This window comes from Pongo pygmaeus, chromosome 10 (assembly GCF_028885625.2).
Source record: "Pongo pygmaeus isolate AG05252 chromosome 10, NHGRI_mPonPyg2-v2.0_pri, whole genome shotgun sequence".
Taxonomy (NCBI): domain Eukaryota; kingdom Metazoa; phylum Chordata; class Mammalia; order Primates; family Hominidae; genus Pongo; species Pongo pygmaeus.
Window position 1 is genome coordinate 83,673,130 of NC_072383.2, and position 22,025 is coordinate 83,695,154.

Below are 22,025 nucleotides of genomic sequence, written 5' to 3' on the forward strand. Positions count from 1 at the left end.
ATTAATTATTATTATTATTATTATTATTATTTTGAGATGGTGTCTCACTCTGTTGCCCAGGCTGGAGTGCAGTGGTGTGATCTTGGCTCACTGAAACCTCCTCCTCCCAAGTAGCTGGGACTACAGGCGTGCACTACCATGCCAGGCTAATTTTTGTATTTTTAGTAGAGATAAGGTTTCACCATGTTACCCAGGCTAGTCTAGAACTCCCTGCCAGCCCAGGTCTCCCAAAATGCTGATATTACAGGTGTGAGCCACCATACCTAGCTTATAGTATTTATTCTGTTATTGATTTACCCTAGCCATCTGCTTAGAATTAGAGAAATACAAAAGAAAGAAAGAAAGGGAAACAGAGAGAGAGAGAAAAAAAAAAAAAGAAAGAAAAAAACAGAAAGAGAGAACAGGAAGATCACATTGACCTCTGCTGTTTTCATTTTCTCTATTCTCACTTCTTGATAGAGGAGAGTAGAAAGATAGCCTTGATGATGACTGGACACATCAATTAACACTCTTCTTACTTCTCTGACACAGTAGTGAGCTCCGCAACATTAAGAGTGTTTATGTGAGATGATTGGCAAATGTGTTTTGTAGATTAATTAGAAATGCAATTAAGCCATAAATAAGTAGATGCTACTGATTTGTGTAAATCTTCTAGTGAGATCTTTTTCTTTAGTCTACATTGACTAGTCAATGAAGAAGCTTCATACCTAGGGAATATGTCCTCCGGCTGTTTTCTGAGCAATGGCCGCTTTCACAGTCATCTATATCCTTCAGATGAGGGTAGAAATACATTTTAAAAAACAGATAAATTATATAAATTATTATGGAAAGAGGATATATTATGCGTCATATGGCAAATGCTTTTGTACAAAAAGGTTGAGTTGTAGGAGCATTATGCCCTCCTACACTCCTAGAAACATTGTAGAAGAAATAGCTATGTAGGACAATTGTAGATACTCCTGAGTTCCTGAGTAGCGGCAAGTTAAATTGTTGGCCATCTTCTAAATATCTGTCTCTTCAGCTCAGGCTTTCAGAAGAAAAGTTTCCACATTAAAGAGAGCATGAGCTAGCAGAAATTTTCATTCCTCTCAGATCCAATTCCTTTTCATAAGAAGTATCCTAAATGAAAATTCATAAGTAATATAGCTCATCTACAAATATAATTTATAAATCCAGATAATGTCCCATTTGTAATATAAAAGACAAAAAGAAATGTACTAGATGATGAAAAAGTTCTACATTTCAACATGTAAATACTTGGGAACAAATACACTAGAAAACGTAACAAAGTAGTTAGATGTCTACACCTAAATATAGAATTGCCACTAATGTAACAGTTAAAAATTGTAAACTAATACAGGGTTTGTTTTTTTTTTGCCAACCAAAATACCATAATATCATAAGTGGTTTAGATCAATGCCATGATTTTTTAAAATGGTGAACATGTCTTAAAGCTCCAGAAAAAAATAAAAGCTAAATTTCCTTATTATACAGTAGTTTCATTCCTGGAAATGTCAATTTGTATTAATATATTAAAAAATCATTAGTCTTTATTTGCAAAGTAGAATTGGGTTCATGCAGCTGACATTTATAATAGGGTTAGCGTAGAACTACTAGGCTTTTCAAAGAGGAAAAAATAATTTTCTGAGTTCAAGATAGTTCTGCTTACCCCTATCAACCACGTTGTAATTTTGCACGGAAGGGAGGAAAACAGGCCTGAGAATGAAGACCACCACAGAGTAACCTGACTTGCGGTTTTCTCATTCTCATCATGGATCTCAAGTCCAAAATTAGCCTCCCACTTGGAATCACAGATTGGCCCTCTTCCACAGCTTTTAGTCCAAAGTAATGAAGTTATTTAGGTCAAAACAGTTGTCTTTGAAAAATGTGTGTACTTCCTAAGATTCGAATACACTACTTGTTTTAAAATAAGTGGTAGTATATTGCTTTTCCAATGCTAGTAGGTTACCCAAATTAATAATTCTTTAATTACAGAATGGAAGGAAATTGCTGTTAACCCCAAGCATATCTGTCACTAACATATAGGTGGCATGGTACAGAGGTTTGGGGTCTGACAAAACTGTTTGCAAATCTCAACTTTGCAAATTACTGAATAATGTTCACTTTGTTACTTAATCACTCTAAAGTATTATCTTTACTTCATGGGGGTGTCATAAAGATCAAATGAAACTTAGTAAGTGGAAGCTAACGTTTTTAACTCATCTTGTTCTGTTATAAAATAGCCCAGGAACAGAAATAGAGAAAAAAACTCAAAGAGGAAATGATGATAGGAAACATAAGACAGAAAAAGTAAGTTTTCCTGGGAGAGAATAAAGGGAGAGTGTTAAATTGGATAAGAGATGATAAATTAAAATCAAATTCCCTTCTCAAAATATTTTTGTTCTTCTATTTATTCTGATAAAAAAATGACTAGAACTGTTGTTGCTTATATGAAGAAGACCAATGGGAGCTTGTTCTCATCATTTATTATGTGAATCTAATGTGCATTCCTTTTTTTAAAAAATGAACTTAAGAGGAATAAAGATATTTGAGAAATTCTTTTTTTGTTAGATTAATATCACTGTCATTTTAATTAATATCACATCTTGCAGTATCTAGTTACCTGCTTAAATTTCACAATTCTAAATTGACATTTACAGTAAAAAGGGGATATTTTACAGAAATAGAAAAAATATATTGTATTTTATATATTATATTGTGTTATATAAAATATATAATATGTAATATATTATATAAAATATATTATATTATATAAAATATAATATATTATATGTTATAGTATATAAAATATATTATATAAAATATAATATAATATAATATATATTATATTATATAAAATATAATATAATATAATATATATTATATTATATAAAATATAATATATTATATATTATATTATATAAAATATAATATATATTATATAAAATATAATATATATTATATAAAATATAATATATATTATATAAAATATAATATATATTATATAAAATATAATATATATTATATAAAATATAATATATATTATATAAAATATAATATTATATATTATATAAAATATAATATATAATATATATTATATATTATTTAATATATAACATATAAAAATATATATTATATTTATATTTAATAATATAATAACATAATGAAATAATATATATTATATAAAATATATAATATATATTATATAAAATATATAATATATATTATATAAAATATATAACATATATTATATAAAATATATAATATATGTTATATATTATATTTTAATATTATATTATATTATATAAAATAGACATTATATAATATATTATACATTATATAATATATAATATATATTATATAATATAATACATTATATAATATATAATTTATTATATATTATATAATATATATAATTTATATATAATATAATATATATAATTTATATATTATATAAAATATATAATTTATATACTATACATTATATATTATGTAATATATATAATTTATATACTATATATTATATGTTATATAATATATATAATTTATATACTATATATTATATGTTATATAATATATAATTTATATACTATATATTATGTGTTATATAATATATATAATTTATATACTATATATTATATGTTATATAATATATATAATTTATATACTATATATTATATATAAATATTATATTTATATAATATCTATTTCATATAATATATTATATAATATATATAATATAAAATATATACATTATATATTATATAAGATATAAAATATATAATGTATATATTTTATATATCATAAAAATAAGCATGTTGGTATTCAAATATATATCAATAATTAAATGTTAACTAGTTAATTTAAAAATAATTATCTTTTTCATTCAGAAAACCATTATGTATATCAAGAATTAATTTTGCTCTCACAATAATAATTAATCCTACCAAAAAATCCTGCAATTTACTAGAAAGAGAACTCTCATTGATTCATTAATTCATTTTAGCTTTTTTAAAAATTGTCTCACATTCCTACTTTATGTTATGCCCTGCGCTAAATGCTGGGAATCCAATGATGAGTAAGGTTACTATATCCGTCCTTAAGTAGGTAACATTCAACGTTAAGTACATTTTGTTTAGAAACAAAAAATAATGTTGTTGTAGTTTATCCACATACACATATCTTCTCCTGCTCTTCCAGTTTTGATTTTGGATTATGATGTTATTCATGTGAGAGCTAAGCATAAAATCCCTGTAGTCAATAAAACACATTTAAAAGGTAAAATAAGCTACTTGCAGAAATAAAAACAATTTCAGGCATTTTATATAAATTTTTTGTTTGTTTTCAGAACTAGAAAGTAAAAGTGTCAAATAATTTGCTATGTGCAGTGATCTACAAGATGAATTTGGCACAGCAGTCTACCAATTTCTTATGGACTACAGTGCAGAATAATTCCTACTTAAAGTTATGAGGAAATTTCAAGGACTGTCAAACATCTTTTTTTGGAAATCCCTGTTTTTAAGTGTTAGGATATCATACTGTGTTGACTTACCGTGACTAAACCCTAAGATATTTGGTTGAACTTTGCTCTGATGCTTGGAACTAATGATTCACTTCAGTGGCATAGCTAGCAATTTAAGGCCTCAAAACAAAAATGAAAAATGATACTAGTTTTCACATCAGCATTCACAGTAAGCTCTGAATCTTCACTCAAGTCAATCCAGAAATTGAGATGTGACATGGTTCCTGAGAGATCTGAAATTTTCCAGCTGATTAGTTTTAAATGGTAAATTTAATTTTACCCTTCAGTTGAATCTGAAATGATTTCATATTGAATAACACATGAACAACCGAATTGAAAATATACTAAAAATCATAGCTTTGGGCTCACTGAACATTTTCAGATTATTTGTTTTATTTTTAAATTTCAGTGAAAACCAGTAGTTCAAGGACTATCTAAGAGATCACATGGAGATTAATATTTTTAAAAGTTGCTGAAGTTCAAATGTAAATGGCCTAAGTATATACATGTTTCTGGAAACATTGCTGTTCAAAAATATCTGTTTCATTCCAAGGAGCCTCTATAATGTGACCTCTTATTACATGTTCCTAAAATATGTTATTAAATTGCTATTGTGTATAGTTGTTCGCCTTGACAAACAATTAATTTTTGAAGTCTTACAATGTAGGCCCGGGTGTTAGGCACTGGAGTTTCCAAAATAATTGAGATATGGTCCCTGTCCTCAATTTGGTCACAGTCTAACTGGATTTAATAAGAAAGACAAATCTGTCACTTGAAACTGATATTAAACAAGGGTTTCCGCTCTATGTGGAACATATGTAGCTCATATGTGAGCTATAAATGTTCACTCTTTTCTTAATTGCTCTGAAAAGGCAAGGTAAAAGTTATTTGGGCTCTTTAGGAAGTTTTAGGCAGATCTAAATATTGGCATAGCAATAAAAAAAAACTACTGAAATTTTCTTCCGGTTCTTGGAACACAGTGTTGTTTCAGGTTACAGCTACTTACTTTCCCTGCCCTTCTGTGGGACTTGCTGCACAGGTTTCTCTGTGAGTCCAGAGACTCATGCTGGAGCCGTGAGTTCTCAAGCCCAAATGTAGGTTAAAATCACCTGGCGTGCTTTGAAAAGTACCCATGCTCAGACTCCCTCTAGATTAAGTAAATCAAAATCTATGCGGATGGAGAGAGAGAATCACTGTCTGTTTTAAAATTTTCCACAGTGAGGATTTAAAACACACTGCTTTAGACATTCCCACATTTCCTAAACTGAATCATATTACTAATGCACTCTAAAAGTGCACTAGCTATTGTGTAACAACATGAAGGCAATATGGAAAGCAGCTGAGTGTTTTGTCATGTTATAAATTACATAACTTTTACTTTAAATATCTCATCTGCCCTCTAAACCAAAATAGCCATGAAGGAATAGGTTAATCTCTTTAAATACAGCTACAGTATTGGAACCTTAAGGTTTACTTAGTCTAACCTTTAATTTGACGTAGGTATCACATCTATAACAGTTATGACTCCTGCTTATACACTGATTGTTCACTACCTCACAAGGCAGCCTATTACTTTAATGGAGATTTAACTATCAGAAAATTAGTCTTTCTCATGTTAAACCAAAACACTTTTCTCTATTATTTTACTTATTAGTCCTTATATCAATTTTCTTGATGAAATACATTCCAAGACCCTCAATGGATACCTGAAACCACAGATAGCACTGAATCCTATTTAGGCTAGGTATTTTAGATCTGATAACTTAGTCTGCTACTCAGTGACTAACAATATGCTGTACAAAGAGACGGTTGACATACCTGGAAGGATGAAATGGGACAGTGCAAGATTCAATGACCATACTCAGAAAGGCACATAATTTAAAGGAAATGAATTGTTTATTTCTGGAATTTTCCATTTAATATTTTCAGACCATGGTTGACCATGGCTAACTGAAACTTCCGAAAGAAAAACTGCAGGTAAGAGATGACTATTGTATATGGACTACACACATCTTAATTTCATTGATAACCCTTCAGATAGCTGAAAACAGCTACCAGAATTTCTTTGTCTCTTCTGCATATGGGATATTCTTAGTAACTATTCCCTGTAGATGCCTGGTGGCCTAAAAATAAGGCTGCAAATTTTCTGATACTTTATTTATAAGTAGACAGGTCTTTACTTGAGTAACTCTAGGTGGACTTGTGAGTGAGAATGTGACTGTAACGATGCTATATGCATTCCAAAGTTAGGTCATTTAAATTAATGTAGCTTTCTACTTGTTCATTGGAACATTTGCTGCTACATCTCTAATCCACTATGTAAGAAGTCTAGGTATACTGAGACACCCATGCTGATGAAGCCACGTGTAAATATCCCAGTCAACACTCCCAATGGAGCTCACCTTCCAGCCGTCTTCACAAATGTACCCTCCAGATCAGCTGAATCTCACTGAGTTTTGCAATCACTGCCACATGGAACAAAAGAAACCCCAGCTGAGCTCTGTCCAAATTCTCACTCATAAAATCATGAGCTATAATTATAGGACTATTGTTTTAAGCTACTAAGTTTTGGGGTAGTCAGTTACTTAGCAACAGACCTGACAAGACTTGGTATATTTGTTGTATATATCACAACATCTTTTCACACACCCACATTAGCAAAAATCATCTAAAAAAATCTTTTACCTGTTTATATGCCAATGTCTGATATCACTTTAGCTTTGTAGAGGCAAACATTGAGAAGTGGCAGGTGTTTATTTTTCTTATATTTCATGGTCCCATCAATATGCCTCTCTGAAGTTCTATGTTATGAACTTGAATTCTGGTGTACAGGAACAGAAAGGTAAGGAAGAAACAATGGCTTCAACATTTAGCATATTTTTCTGCACCTAATCTAGGTGGTGAAAAGCCATTGTCAAGTATTTTCTCAAATTACACAACTTAAAAAGAAAATGTGATGTCAAGTATTTTCTCAACTGACCCAACTTGAAAATGTGAAAGTTCATCAATTTTGCTTCCTTATTTTTGATATTGATATGTATGCTATATGCAAGTGGCTGGTCATGAATAAGTTAAATATCAGTTAAGTTAGTGAATACAATGTCTCAGATTTAGGAAATAATGTTTAAGTTTTTGGTACAACCGTTTTTACAAAATTTAGCAAAAATATTGTTATCATATGGGAGGTTGAATTTTACTTCCTAACTAGATACTTTCATGAATACACACACACACAAACACACACACACACAGATGTTTAAACATTAGGTTGGTGCAAAAGTAATTGCAGTTATTGCCATTACTTTTAATACATAACACGGAAAATGAATTTGTAGCAATGTTTTCTTATAGAACGATGTCTTCGATATATTTCTAATTGTACCACTAGATGGAGATATTTATTAGAAAGTTGTCTACCTCTTAACCCAAAGAACTGCTTGAGTTGGGGGGAAATATTTTTTCCATTATATATTCCTTTGGAAATACGAAAAATAATTACAATATAAATAAAATATCTAATAAAATTTTCTGAGTTGATCAACTCATCTAAGAGTGAGAAGACGTATGAATATTTAAGCACTATCAAATTTCAGAATTTTTTTTCTATCACTCTTGAATAAAAAATCTGAAACAATCCTCAGAAATACAATCTGAAAAGTTTTGGTTCCCTGGAACACATGTCTCTTACCAGTGCACAGATAATAGTGTCATGGGTGTCCAGAGTGTATACATTCTATTCTTGAAAAAATAAATTCTAAAAAATTACAAAGCCAAATGACAGACTTTAGGAAGATAGATAAGAATGTTTTGTGGAACTTTTGTTAAAAACATAAGCAGGTAATCAGCACAGTTATGAGCAACCTGGCACCGTGTTCTTAATAAATGAATAGTCTCTGCTAGAGGCACACACTTTGATCTTTGTTCTCAGTCATTTGCATATAATCTCTGCATTTATCATGTGGCCAATAGATATTAAAACATAATAGAAGGAGATAATGAATGAAATTGGACTCAAATTGGACTTTGTGGTCAAAAGGCCAGTACTGAGCAAACCTTCTTTAATCCAGAAAATGCCTACTGGTCCAGAGTTACCTTTGTTTGCTCAGTGAAGGACTGATTCTAAAACACCCAGTTGAAAAAGAAGATCCTTGCCAAGTTGTATTAGTTCATTTTCATGCTGCTGATAAAGGCATACCCGAGACTGGGCAATTTACAAAAGAAAGAGGTTTAATTGGACATACAGTTCCACATGGCTGGGGAAGCCTCACAATCATGGTGGAAGGCAAGGAGGAGCAAGTCCCGTCTTACATGGATGGCAGCAGGCAAAGAGAGAGTGAGGAAGATGCAAAAGCGGAAACCCCTGGAAAAACCATCAGATCTCGTGACACTCATTACCATGAGAACAGTATGGGGTAAACCTCCCCCATGATTCAATTATCTCCTACCAGATCCCTCCCATATCATGTGGGAATTATAGGAGTACATTTCAAGATAGGACTTGAGTGGAGACGCAGAGCCAAACCATATCATTCCATCCCTGGCCCCTGCCAAATCTCATGTCCTCACATTTCAAAACCAATCATGCCTTCCCCACAGTCCCCCAAAGTCTTAACTAATTTCAGCATTAACTCAAAAGTCTGCAGTCCAAAGTCTCATCTGAGACAAGGCAAGTCCCTTTCACCTATGAGCCTGTAAAATCAAAAGCAAGCTAGTTATTTCCTAGATACAATGGGGGTACAGGCATTGGGTAAAAACAACCATTCCAAATGGGAGACATTGGCCAAAACAAAGGGGCTACAAGGTCCATGCAAGTCCGAAATCCAGTGGGGCAGTCAAATCTTAAAGCTCTAAAATGACCTCCTTTGACTCCATGTCTCACATCCAGGTCACACTGATGCAAGAGGTGGGTTCCCATGGTGTTGGGCGGCTCCGCCCCTGTGTCTTTGCAGGGTAGAGCCTCCCTCCTGGCTGCTTTCACAGGCTGACATTAAGTGTCTGTGGCTTTTCTAGGTGCATGGTGCAAGCTGTCAGTGGATCTACCATTCTGGGGTCTGGTGAATGGTGGCCCTCTTCTCACAGCTCCACCAGGCAGTGCCCCAGTAGGGACTCTATGTGGGGGCTTCAACCCCACATTTCCCTTCCACACTGCCCTAGCAGAGGTTCTCCATGAGAGCCCCACTCTTGCAGGAAACTTCTGCCTGGGCATCCAGGCATTTCCATACATCTTCTAAAATCTAGATGGGGGTTCCCAAACCTCAATTATTGACTTCTGTGTACCCACAGGCTCAACACCACGTGAATGCTGCCAAGACTTGGGGCTTGCACCACCTGAAGCCAAGAACCAAGCTCTACATTGGCCCCTTATGGCCATGGCTGGAGCCTCTGGGACACATGGCATCAAGTCCCTAGGCTCCACATAGCTCAGGGACCCTGGGCCCAGCCTTCAAAACCACTTTTTTTTTCCCTAGGCCTCTGGACCAGTGATGGGAGGGGATGCCATGAAGACTGCTGACATGCCCTGGAGAAAGTTTCCTAATTGTCTTAGGGATTAACTTTTGGCTCCTCGTTACTTATGAAATTTCTGCAGCCAGCTTGAATTTCTCCTCAGAAAATGGGATTTTCTTTTCTAACGCATTGTCAGGCTGCAAATTTTTCAAACTTTTATGCTCTGTTTTCCTTTTAAAACTGAATGCTTTTAACAGCACCCAAGTCACCTCTTGAATGCTTTGTTGCTTAGAAATTTATTCCGCCAGATACCTTAAATCATCTCTCTCAAGGTCAAAGTCCCACAAATTTCTAGTGCAGGGGCAAAATGCCACCCATCTCTTTGCTAAAACATAGCAAGAGTCATCTTTGCTCCAGTTACCAAAAAGTTCCTCATCTCCCTCTGAGACCATCTCAGCCTCCACCTTATTGCCCATATCACTACCAGCATTTTGGGCAAAGCCATTCAACAAGTCTCTAGGAAGTTCCAAACTTTCCCACATTTTTCTGTCTTCTTCTGAGCCCTCCAAGCTGTTCCAACCTCTGCCTCTTACCCAGTTCCAAAGTTGCTTACACATTTTTGGGTATATTTTCAGCAACACCCCACTCTACTGGTAACAATTTACTGTATTAGTCTGTTTTCACACTGCTGATAAAGACATACCCAAGACTGGGCCATTTACAAAAGAAAGAGGTTTAATTGGACTTACAGTTCCACGTGGCTGGGAAGCCTTACAATCATGGCAGAAGGCAAGGAGGAACAAGTCCCGTCATACATGGATGGCAGCAGGCAAAGAGAGAATGAGAAAGATGCAAAAGCGGAAACCCCTGATAAAACCATCAGATCTCGTGAGACTTACTCATTACCATGAGAACGGTATGGGGGAAACCACCCCCATGATTCAATTATCTCCCATCAGGTCCCTCTCACAACATGTGGGAGTTATGGGAGTACAATTCAAGATGAGATTTGTGAGGGGACACAGAGCCAAACCATATCACCAGCTAACCATTTATTCATCTATTCCTGTAATCACATAAAGCATACTCTTTGAGGGACTACTATGTGAAAGGCAGTCATGTAAGCTGATAAGTCCTATTCATTACAAATTCAACACTGGAAGTATGAATAGAGTCTGATGGAAAACGAGGAGGAATAGACAAAGAACGTTGAGATTGGTAGTATAATGCCACATCAAGAGGGTGATAGTCGAGCAGGCTCTAGAAGCATACTTAGGGGTGTTAGAGATAAAGGAGGTGTTAAAGACAATCGAAAAGAAACTTTCACTGTATTAAATTGGGTGTGGATATAAAGATAAGCAAAATTTAATAAAGTAAGATTTGAAAATAAAATGTATGACTTGGTCACCATGGTCTCTACTGAGATCCCAGCGTGGGCAAATCTAATGGTGGGAGACTCCATAGTGAGAGTTCTGTAATGGGAACTTTACTTATTATCTCTTGTTAACTTGGAATATGGTTTTTATAAGTGCCAGAACCTATAACCTATAAACCTGAGATGCTTTCTCACAAGACCAAAACTGCCAAAATATTTTATTCTTACAATCTCCCATGATATTTTCAATAAGATGGAAAAAATAAGGAATAAATAGATTTTATGAAAATACTGGGGACACTTGATGTCCAGATATGCCCACATGAGAAGAGTCCACATAGAAAGAATCTCCACCTGGAAAGAATGGAAGGGATTGGATGAGTGAATATACTCAGTAAGAAAGCTGAAACAAGGAAATTTTTTTGGCTCTGGAAACACAGAGCAGAGAGCAACTGGATCAAGAACAGTTCTGCTAGTCTCTTATCATATAGAACTTTGTGACAATTTACTTTTAAAAGGTGAATTTAACTCACCCAGTTAGAAATACTTAGATTTTGTCTACTGGTGGTAGGAAACGTACTTGCAGGAGAGGCTGTCATGGCAGTGCTGAGCTGAGCCTGTAGCCTGAAGTATACTAAAAAAACACCATTTTTCCCTCTCTTTAGGTTAGGGAGGCTCTTGAAACAGAGAGATCGAGTTTCTTAATTCTTGTATGATGAAGGAAAGTCTACATAAGAGGTGACTGGGGAGAGGGAAGCAGAGAGGTGCATTAGGATGGGAAATGAGAGTCAAAAGCTTACAAACCTTAATTTTGTCTGTCTTAATGCTCTGCTTAGAGCCTAATACTAAAGTCTAAGAAAATATTTGGTCTGTCTGTCTCCAAAAGTAATGCTCTTTTCATTATTAAACTCGATGGAAGAAGGAAGTAATTACAACTAAAGGAGGAGAAGGAGAATAAAATATATGTTTTATATTGGCAGAAAAACTGGTTATGTTAGCACTTTAGATTGGAACAAAAATGATTCAGAACGAAACTCACTCTTTTTTTTTCCATCCGTAGATATTTACCCTACAAGTATTTTTTAAGTTATCCTAAGTTCTAGGTCCTAAACTTTATTAATCTATTATCCAAAATTCATTGAGGTACTGTAATAGACTTCTTAAGGAATCTATGCTGTCCATACATCCCTTGCCTTGAAGTATTCATAATATTTAGTCATCTATTTGCTTTCCTAAGAGGACAAAACATTAACTCTTCCATTATTCCTTTGCCTTGTGTTAATCCTTCAAACACAAGTATTCTCAAGTGGAAGTCTCATTCATTTCTGCCATCTTAATAGCCATCTGTGTAGCTACACTTTTAACCACAATACTGTACAAGAAAGGAAATGCTGTTGGAATGAATATCTTAGAAAAGCATATAAAAATTTATATTTTCAACTCCTTTATTTCTAACCATCATTTTTTTAATAGAGAAGAAATAATATCACTTTGAAATAATAGTTGTCCATTTACATCGATCACACTTTCCATCCCGTTCCCAAACTCTCTTGATAATACAATGTAAATATGGGAAATGACATGAGATTTAGTTCCTGTACTGTGAGATAAGACCCTTAATAGAAGAACCAAATTGTCATTCTTGCAAGAACCTGAAGAGTCTAGAACCTCCAATGTGTAAAGTTAAGAATAATAATAAGAAAGAAAAAAAAGGATGTGGTGGAGCTACTCAGTGGGATATATAGGTCACACATTAAAACTAAAAATCTTGATTCGCTGGTTTGGGATCTTACAAATGTTTATCTCTCTAGACAGAAAGTTAACAAATGACCTTCTATAGTGCTGATATAATTATTTTTTCTAAGATAATGGACTTGCTGTTTGACACCACTGCCAATTTTAAAAATAATCTGCTTGTCTGAAATATCAGAATAATGATTAAGCACAACATGTTCAGAGATCTAAGATAATTTGATATTGACAAGCATTTGTTAATGGTACAAAGTATAATGAGTCTGTATTTGATGGTAGAAAATCTGCCATTAGTAGTTAAGCCGTCATTTTAACAGCTGTTTGACAACAGAAAGAGCTTGTATTTATTCTATTTGACTAAAGTATCAATTAATACTGAACCAATCAGCTAGCCAGCTAAAAATAAACGTAAAAAATGCAAAGTTCTTTTCTTGCCTTTTCAATATAATTTGAAGCCATCAAAATTAAATTGAATGTTATAATTAAAACACATTACACTAGTGTGTTTAATAAAGACTAAAATTCTCTATTAAAAGTGAACAGGAACCAGAGAAACATTTATAATGCAAAATAACTCTAAACTGACAACAGTAAACTGCTGTTGCATAGAAATTGGAAAGTGATATTGTTTAACGTCAACAAAGGAGATGCCAAATACCTTCTTTAAAGAGGCTTGAAAGAAATAATTTACCATGGAAACTCTGCCTAATTCCAGAGACTGCATATGCTTTCATCCAGTAAGAAAATCTGTGAGATTCCAGCTCTTTGTAGAATGTGAGAGGAGTAAAATGGCTGTCCTCATTCCCCACTTTAATTTGAGCAATCCAGAATTTACTATGGAGTGTTCCACTGAACAAGTAGCTATACAAAAATTGAATAGGTGTATCTAAGAAACAACAACTACACAGACAACCAAAGAACGCTTGCTCAAAGAAGTCTGGCAAATGATGAAGTGAGCAACACTAAACCTCACTGCAGGATCTCGTAGAGCCTTTAACATTTGAGATGCCCTGAGAAGCTCCAAAAGGTGAATGGAGTTCCTACCAGTTCCCAAAATTTGCTTGACAAAAGTAAGCCCTCTTTTATTGCATAGGGCATATTATGGTATTAGGACTCACTGGAAAATATTAATACAATCAGAATTTAACTAAAAACAAATTTCAAATTTATGTAAATTGCTTCTTTGAATTTTAGGTTTCTAAGAAATATAGCAAAGGTAAAAACTATGTTATATGTAATATGCATAAACTCTTTTCCTTGTTTGTGCACTTATACCAAATTTAACTCAAGTTTCCTACCTCATTGATGTGAGATAGGCAACAAGGAAATCCCAAATTCCTGGAAAATTGCTTGATTGTATAGCAATAATTTATTAATTATCTTTTAACATAGGGGTATTATCATTCCTGTAGTATAATGTCCAAGAATGCTACAGTGGGATCCAGTCTGGGTTTTCATCTTGGCTCAGCTACCTACTAGTTGTAACCCCTTAAAAAACTTATTTAATGTCTCTATACTTCTTTTTCTTCACCTGTGAAATGACAATAATAATAATGTACCTATATCATAGGTTATTAAGGAGACATCAAATATATAAGTGTTGCTTATATATAAGTGTGTATAAGTGTAGCTAAAGGTATGACTTACAGTTTTTTTTAAAAGAATAAGTAGCACTAACTCCTCAATCAACCCCACAATTTTTTTATCATCTTACATCAAAAGTTCACACAAGAGTCAGACCCAAAGAGCTAACTCTGTTTATCCTTTGAATCTTACCTTGGCACCTCCTAACTTTTAAAGAGCATCTTCAAATAAGGTACTCCCAAGTGCTACTTGAAGAGTAAGAGTAAAGTAAGAGAGACTGTAGAGGGCCTATGAGTCTGAAACCCCCTGCAAAAACTTCAAGATAATGTTACTCTATACAAGCTTTTTCAGAATGATCTGTTCACTCCCACTGATGCAGCAAAGGACCTTGTTCATGCTAGGACCAAGAATAGCTATACAGTTGCACATCCTCTAGTTGTTTTAGGTCTGTGATACTCTCTGATGTGTACCCTTCAGGCCACTCAAGTTATTTCCTCCCTGAGAAAATGAAAATTAGAAGAAAAAGGATGTGTGTGATCAACAAGTTCCACCATCTTCCTTCCTTGGGAGCCATCATTTTAGGACAAGGAGACTTCTGTTTTGTCTTTCAATTTCTCACCTAAAGTTTCCATGGTTGTTGGCCTAAAATAATTCTAAAAGTCCTAAAAGATATGTGTGTTTCTTTTATTGTGACCTTAAGGGAATTCTTAGAGACAGTTAGTTGTACTACTCCTTTTCTCTCTGAAACTCCCAATTCTTCTCCTTTAAACTTGTGTGTGCTGTGCATAAAATCTGTGAAGGATAAGAATAGTGGTTAAAAAATATTTCAGCTGTTCCTAATATGTAAAATAGTCTAAAATACCCCTCCTTTACCTCTTTATTTTCCTTCTCCTTTGAGGAGTAGATTTTTGGTAAATTTAATTTTGGGACACTTCAGGCATTTTTTTTTTTTTCACAAAACTTAATTATAAATCTAGTGATAATTACTTTTGAAAGACAATGAAAAATAGAGATTTAAATTTCTAGAAAACATTGCATTTTTACTGACTCTTCCAAATGTTATGCTATACTTTTGAGAAAGTTTTTTTTTTTCAATCAGGTTATTGAGATTCTCACTATTGGAAAATTATTAAGAAGAAACAGTATAAGCAATTGACATTTCCTTTTGGGGATTTTGCCCAGGATTTAGGAAAATGAATGAGGCATGTGAGAAACATTAACAAGGCAGTGTTAGCACATTATAGAAACATAACTATGCATTATTTCCTAAAACTATTACAAATTTTTAAAAGTAGATATTTTAAGAGATAAAGATACAAGCTCACTGCAGCATAAAAGACGGTAAAAACCTGTCATCAAACTCCAAATATACTAAGAAACAGCAGTGGAATGAGTAATTCTCTCATGAGGAAAAAGTGAGCCATTATTACTGATCAGTTCTGCTTCTGTGTGCCTGTTTAACCTTCTACTTCCTCTCCTCTTTCCATAGTGGGAACTGGAAGGGAATTGAAGTATCTGGGGCACCTGTTTCTCTGGTAATGTAACAGCCTATAATTTCCACTAGGGTGAGATCCTCATCAAACCTCAGGGCAAAGCTATTTTGCCTGCAATTTCTGAGCCATCGATCATGTCCTTAAATATGACCTGCGTCTATGAGATTGCTTTTGAGGACGATGAAAGGAGAGTTTATTTAGAGGCACCTGTGCCTGCTAGGTGATACTACCTAATTTTGAGCTAAACAAACAAACAAATAAAGTACTCTGTAGATAAAATATAGAGCATCTTTTTTTCTTGTTGGATTCTTGAAAAGCCAGTATTCCACATTTGAGAGGTTTAAAATCAGAGCTGACAAATGCAGGATTTTAATTGAAGTATTTTATGTAAATAGTAGTATACACTTGTCCAGATATGGAATGAGGTTCTGTTAGGATAATTTCAGTTCTTTAGGAACTGTTCATCTTATGTCATCATTTTAGTTAGAATAAAGACATTCTTTATGTGGTATTCATTGTAAGTAAATTAGTAATTTTTCTTTCATAGTTTATATGTACTGTTGGTTGTATTATTCTGAAAAGCCTGTACTAAAATTCAAGCTGCCATTATGCCATTATGTATATATTTTTTAAATGAGAACTCTTGCATTTCTTACTTGTATGTAACAAAATACCAATGCCTGAAAAATCTGCTGAAAAGCTCTGTTAATACAGTACAATTAAATATGGTTATCAAGGAAATAGGTGAACATAAATTTTAAAAAGTGCTTATTCCCAGAGAAACATTTTTTTTTTTTTTCTACAAAAGTCTTTAAAGTAGCCCTGAGGAGACAAATGACTGGACATCAGTCTATTATCATTTGTGGAGAATGTGACATAAGCTCCAGTTTTATTTCCTTTAGAGTTGAAAAATGATATGTATTTTCCCTGCTCTCCTTCACAGTTTATTCTCACATAAGTATAAAGTATATATTTTAAAAATATTGTTTAGTTTGCGTATCTGGCCACTTGATGACATGAATTATAAATCACAGTATAAAATAGTGTTTTTCCTGGCCAATCAGAGAAAAAAAGAGACAATGAATGCCTTTATTTCATTTCATTGGGGGCTGGTGAAAATTAAATGTAATAAAGGCTACAGCTCTAAATGGACCTGATCAGATACAATTGCATTGGAAAGGCAGAGGGTAATATTAACAAAAAGCACTTTTTTATTAGGGGATTCCATTCCTAAATGCTAACACATGTAAAAATAATAAAATGTGTTAATACATAAATATATACTACCTGTATCTTTTTAAAAATGTTTTTAAATTGTCATGGCTTATTGGGCACAGAGGGACACCTCTTGTGACAATTATAAAATCTCCCAGTTGAATATGAATTATGTGTAAAGAGAAAGTATGTTTTGCCTCTGTATTTTATAGACAAAGGCAAAAAAATGAGAACCCATTAATTTAGAAAATAGACAATGAGATACTCTCTAATTAAACAGAAAGTTTCAGGAACTGGACCTTTGCTTCTCTCTTGCCCATCCCAAACCTGTGGATGAATAAGCTCAGTGCATTAGGGATTGGAATTTAGTCTATGGTAATTTAGATCATAGAATGTAGGAATATGCAGTGGTAACTGAAACATATAACTCTAGGGAAAAAATATATATAGTGCAAAAAGTAGTCTCCATTTGGAGAGATTATGACTTGATTTATGTATTTTGCTAGGATTGAATTTTACTAAATTACAGTTTTCAATTTTTCTGTGTTAATAGAGATACCTCATTAGGCAATTTGGTGTGCCTAACATTTACTATGACTAATACTGTTAATGCTTTCAAAATTGGACATAAACAGTAGGAGATATTCATCTAAATTGACTTAATCATAATTTAATTACTGTATACTAAGGCACACCCATTACAAAATTCAGACCTATACTGGCCAAATACAAATACAGTGTGATCATGCAAGACTGAATAATAAACTCACTTATAGATGATTGAGAAAATATTTTAGGAAAAATTCATAGGATAGTTGTAATGAAGAAGAGAACTCCACTTTTTAAATTTAGAATCTCAATTTTCCAGTCTCCTATTTTTCTAGTTTGATGATTGATGAGGAGCCAATTACACTTTTGGCTTCCAGAATATAAATAGAAACTTATGACAATATATCCTAACTCTTGCAGCTTCAACCATTGGATACTCAATTTCTTTTTTCTACGATAATAAAATTAACAGAAAGAGACCAAAACATTTTTAACCACTAATACTTTATTGCAATAAGCACAATTTCTGATGGGAGGTGCTCATATGCCATGGAGAAAATTCATTCCCAGTTTTTCTAGATCACAAATCAATCTTTCTTGTGACAGTAAAACGTTTGACCTTCTTAGCAAGTTGTGGGATAAGAGAAGTCTATTGTTCGGACACAGGTTTAAATATATTCAAGTCCGGACTGTTCTACCAAAAATATTTTTTATGTGAGTTCAGTAAGAAACTGTTTCAGATTAAGCTCACGCTTTCAATTTGGCTCCATAAATGTTTATAGAGCATATAGTGTTTCTAAAGCACAATGCTGGGGATTAAAGTCAGTTCCAGGCATCAGCCTATACGATGCTTGAACCAACCATGATCCTTCAGAGTCCTCTTCTTTAAAACAAAGCTTACTGTATGTAGATTATAATCCACAGATGCTTAAGCAAAAAGGGTATGCAAAAAGCAAGTAAAGTCAAGGACATTGCTCCAATGCTTCACATTGCTTTCTGTACACAATATAAATTTTTTACCTTGAAGTACAACTTACTCCAGGGCTTGGTTCCCCAACTTACTCCAGAGCTTGGTTACCCATGTGGGGCCAACCCACATGTCTGCCCTCCTGTTTATTATTTTTCCTTTCTATTACCTTTCCTAAAACCTCTAGATTAATCATAATCTTTCATTACATGGTTCATTCAATATCACTCATTCACTGTAAAAACCCTTCCTTCATTTTAAGATCCAGATGAGGTAATAAGTCCTTGGAAACCTCTTGTTTCCTCAGGGAAGGTTGCCCCATTCTCTACATTTCTAGAGTTTATTGCTTATAGCAATAACTGTGTTTATCATATTATGTTGTAACTTAAAAGTATGTAAGTTTGTCTCTCGAGAGCAAGAACTTTGTATTATTAATCTTCATATATTCAGTATTAAGAATATCAAGCATATACTGTTCAAAAAATGTTAAATGTTCACTGAGGATAAGATTTTTTTTTTCTGGAGGGAATCTCATGAGCTAGTAAGAAAAACAAGCATGAAAAGAAATAAACAGAAAAGACTACAACACAAGAGTAACAGCTAACTTTTATTATGTCCTTACTCTATGCTAATTACCATACTAAAATATTTTCAGGAATTATATTGAAACTTCATGCCGGTTTTAGAAAGTAGGTATTATCACTATATCCATTTTATATATTGCACTGTGCTCTCACATGACATTGACATTTCTTTGTTTGTTGTCTCTCTAATCCACGTTAGACTGTAAAGTCTTTGAGTACATGGACTATATCTGGCACTGCTTCATCCTCAGAATCTTATATGGTGCCTAACACCTAATCAATAATCAAAACACCGGTTGATACATTTGTTAAGCCATTCATGCATGAATCAAAGGATTCCTTTTACCCAGTGTTTTAAAGATTATGACAGCACATGCTTATGTAATACTTATGTTGTGCCAGATGCTGTTCTAAGTGCTTTACAAATATTAGCTTACCAAGCCCTCACCACACCTTGGGAGCCAGCTTTTGTCCCGGTAAACTGAGTAATATTTTACAGATGAACAAACTGAAGCACATATAGGTAAAGCAATTTGGCTAAGGCCATATAGCTAATTATGTATTGTGGATAAGGCTCTTAAAGTTGAACTGAGATAAAACCTAGACCATGAAATCAGCCATGCAAAATCTACTAAAATGACAATTTAGAGATTGTAAATAGTTTTAAGTGGTTTAATGATCATTTTTCATCTTTCTTATCTGGTGAACCCTTAGCTTATTTTGATCAATTTTCTTTATTTTCTCTCATTGCTAACCTGTGTTGTAAGCTTAGCTCTCCTTTGTTGATACAAAGAACATGCTCTCTACATATTGCCTGGGATTTATCTTTGAAATTTCTCCTTAAGAAATGGAATTTTTGTTACAATAACCTAGAATGTACGGTCTGTCTGTCAATTGCCTTTCTAATTTCTGTTCCTAATTAGCATTGAATAAGTTTATGTGTACTGGAAATAGCCAGAAATAAGATCTTTCAAATGTAAATATGGCTCCTATGATAATTGGGCTATTGAGTTTTGCATATCTCTTCACTTCTAAGTAGGTGGAAAAATCTTTCATGCATATTTACCACATTGTTCAAAATTTCTTTCTCCAACAACTTCTTTTTCTTAATTTGTTCCACAAGTGTCTCTTGTTTTTCAAATATATTTATTTAATATAGATAAAATTTATGTATTTATTATGTAAAAAATGATGCCTTATGGGACATATGCATTGTAGAATGATAAAATCTAGCTAATTAACATATACATCAGCTCACATAATTATTATTTTTCTTGTGAGAACAGTTAACGTTTGCATTCTTCAGTGTATCTTCATATACTATAGTCATTATGCTGTATAACACATCTCTTGAATTTCTTTCTCCTATCTAACTGCAATTTTGTACCCCTTGACCAAATTCTCCCCCTGGGCCCTGTCCAGTACAACTTCCACAGCCTCTAGTAAACACCATTCTACTATCTGTTTCTATGAGATCAACTTTTTTAGATTCTACACATAAGTGAGATCGTGTGATATTTGTGTTTCTGTGCCTGGCTTATTTCACTTGTCTTTCAGGTTCATCCATATTGTTACAAATGACTGAATTGCCTTCTTTTAATGGCTGAATTTTATTCCATGTCTTACCGCATTTTCTTTTTCCACTCATCTGTTGATGGACACATAAATTGATTCCAAATCTTGGCTATTGTAAATAGTGCTGAAATAAACACTGGAGTGTAGATGTCTCTTTATGTACTGATTTTATATCCTTTGGATTTATACCCTATAGCGGTATTGCTAGATCATATTGTAGTTCTAGTTTTAATTTTTTGAGGAACTTCTATACTGCTTTCCATAGTGGCTGTACTAATTTACATTTCCACAAACAGTGTGCAAATGTCTCTTTTTTCCATATCCTTTCCTAATACTCGTTTTTTAAGTTTTTAATAATAATCCTTCTAACAATAATGAGGTGATACCTCATCATGGTTTTGATTTACATTTTCTTGATGTTTAGGTATGTTGAGCATTTCTCATATATCTATTGGCCATTTGTGTAGCTTTGCTTTAGAAATGTCCATTCAGGTCTTTTGTCCGCTTTTAATTATTTGTTTTCCTGGTATTGGGTCACTGACTTTATAATATATTTAGGATATTCCCCTTATATGATATATAGTTTGCAGATATTTTCTCCCATTCTATAGATATTCTATCCACTCTATTGATTGTTTTCCTTCCTGTACTAAACATTTTTGTTTGATATAATTTCATTTTTCTATTTTTGCTTTTGTTTTCTCTGCTTTTAAGGTCAGATCCAAAAAATTATTGCCCATACTAATGTCATGGACCATTCCACCTATGATTTCTTCTAGTAGTTTCATAGATTCAGGTCTTACATTTATATTTTAAATTCATTTTGAGTTGATTTTGTATATGATGTCAGATAAGGGTCTAACTTTATTCTTCTGCATATGGCGATCCAGTTTTCCCAGAGCCATTTATTGAAGAGACTATTCTTTCCTCATTGTGTGTTCTTGGCAACTTTTTGAGAAAATAA

General features: G+C 33.2%; 1 long non-coding RNA gene across 1 annotated transcript in view; it reads left to right on the forward strand.

Annotated features, from left to right (window-relative positions):
* Positions 1-20,651, forward strand: part of LOC129009484 (uncharacterized) — a 162,867-nt gene extending 142,216 nt beyond the window's left edge. The window contains exon 6 of the long non-coding RNA XR_008492783.1: positions 16,168-20,651. This is a non-coding gene — a long non-coding RNA (uncharacterized LOC129009484). The remainder of the gene's footprint in view (positions 1-16,167) is intronic.
* Positions 20,652-22,025: the final 1,374 nt, after the last annotated feature.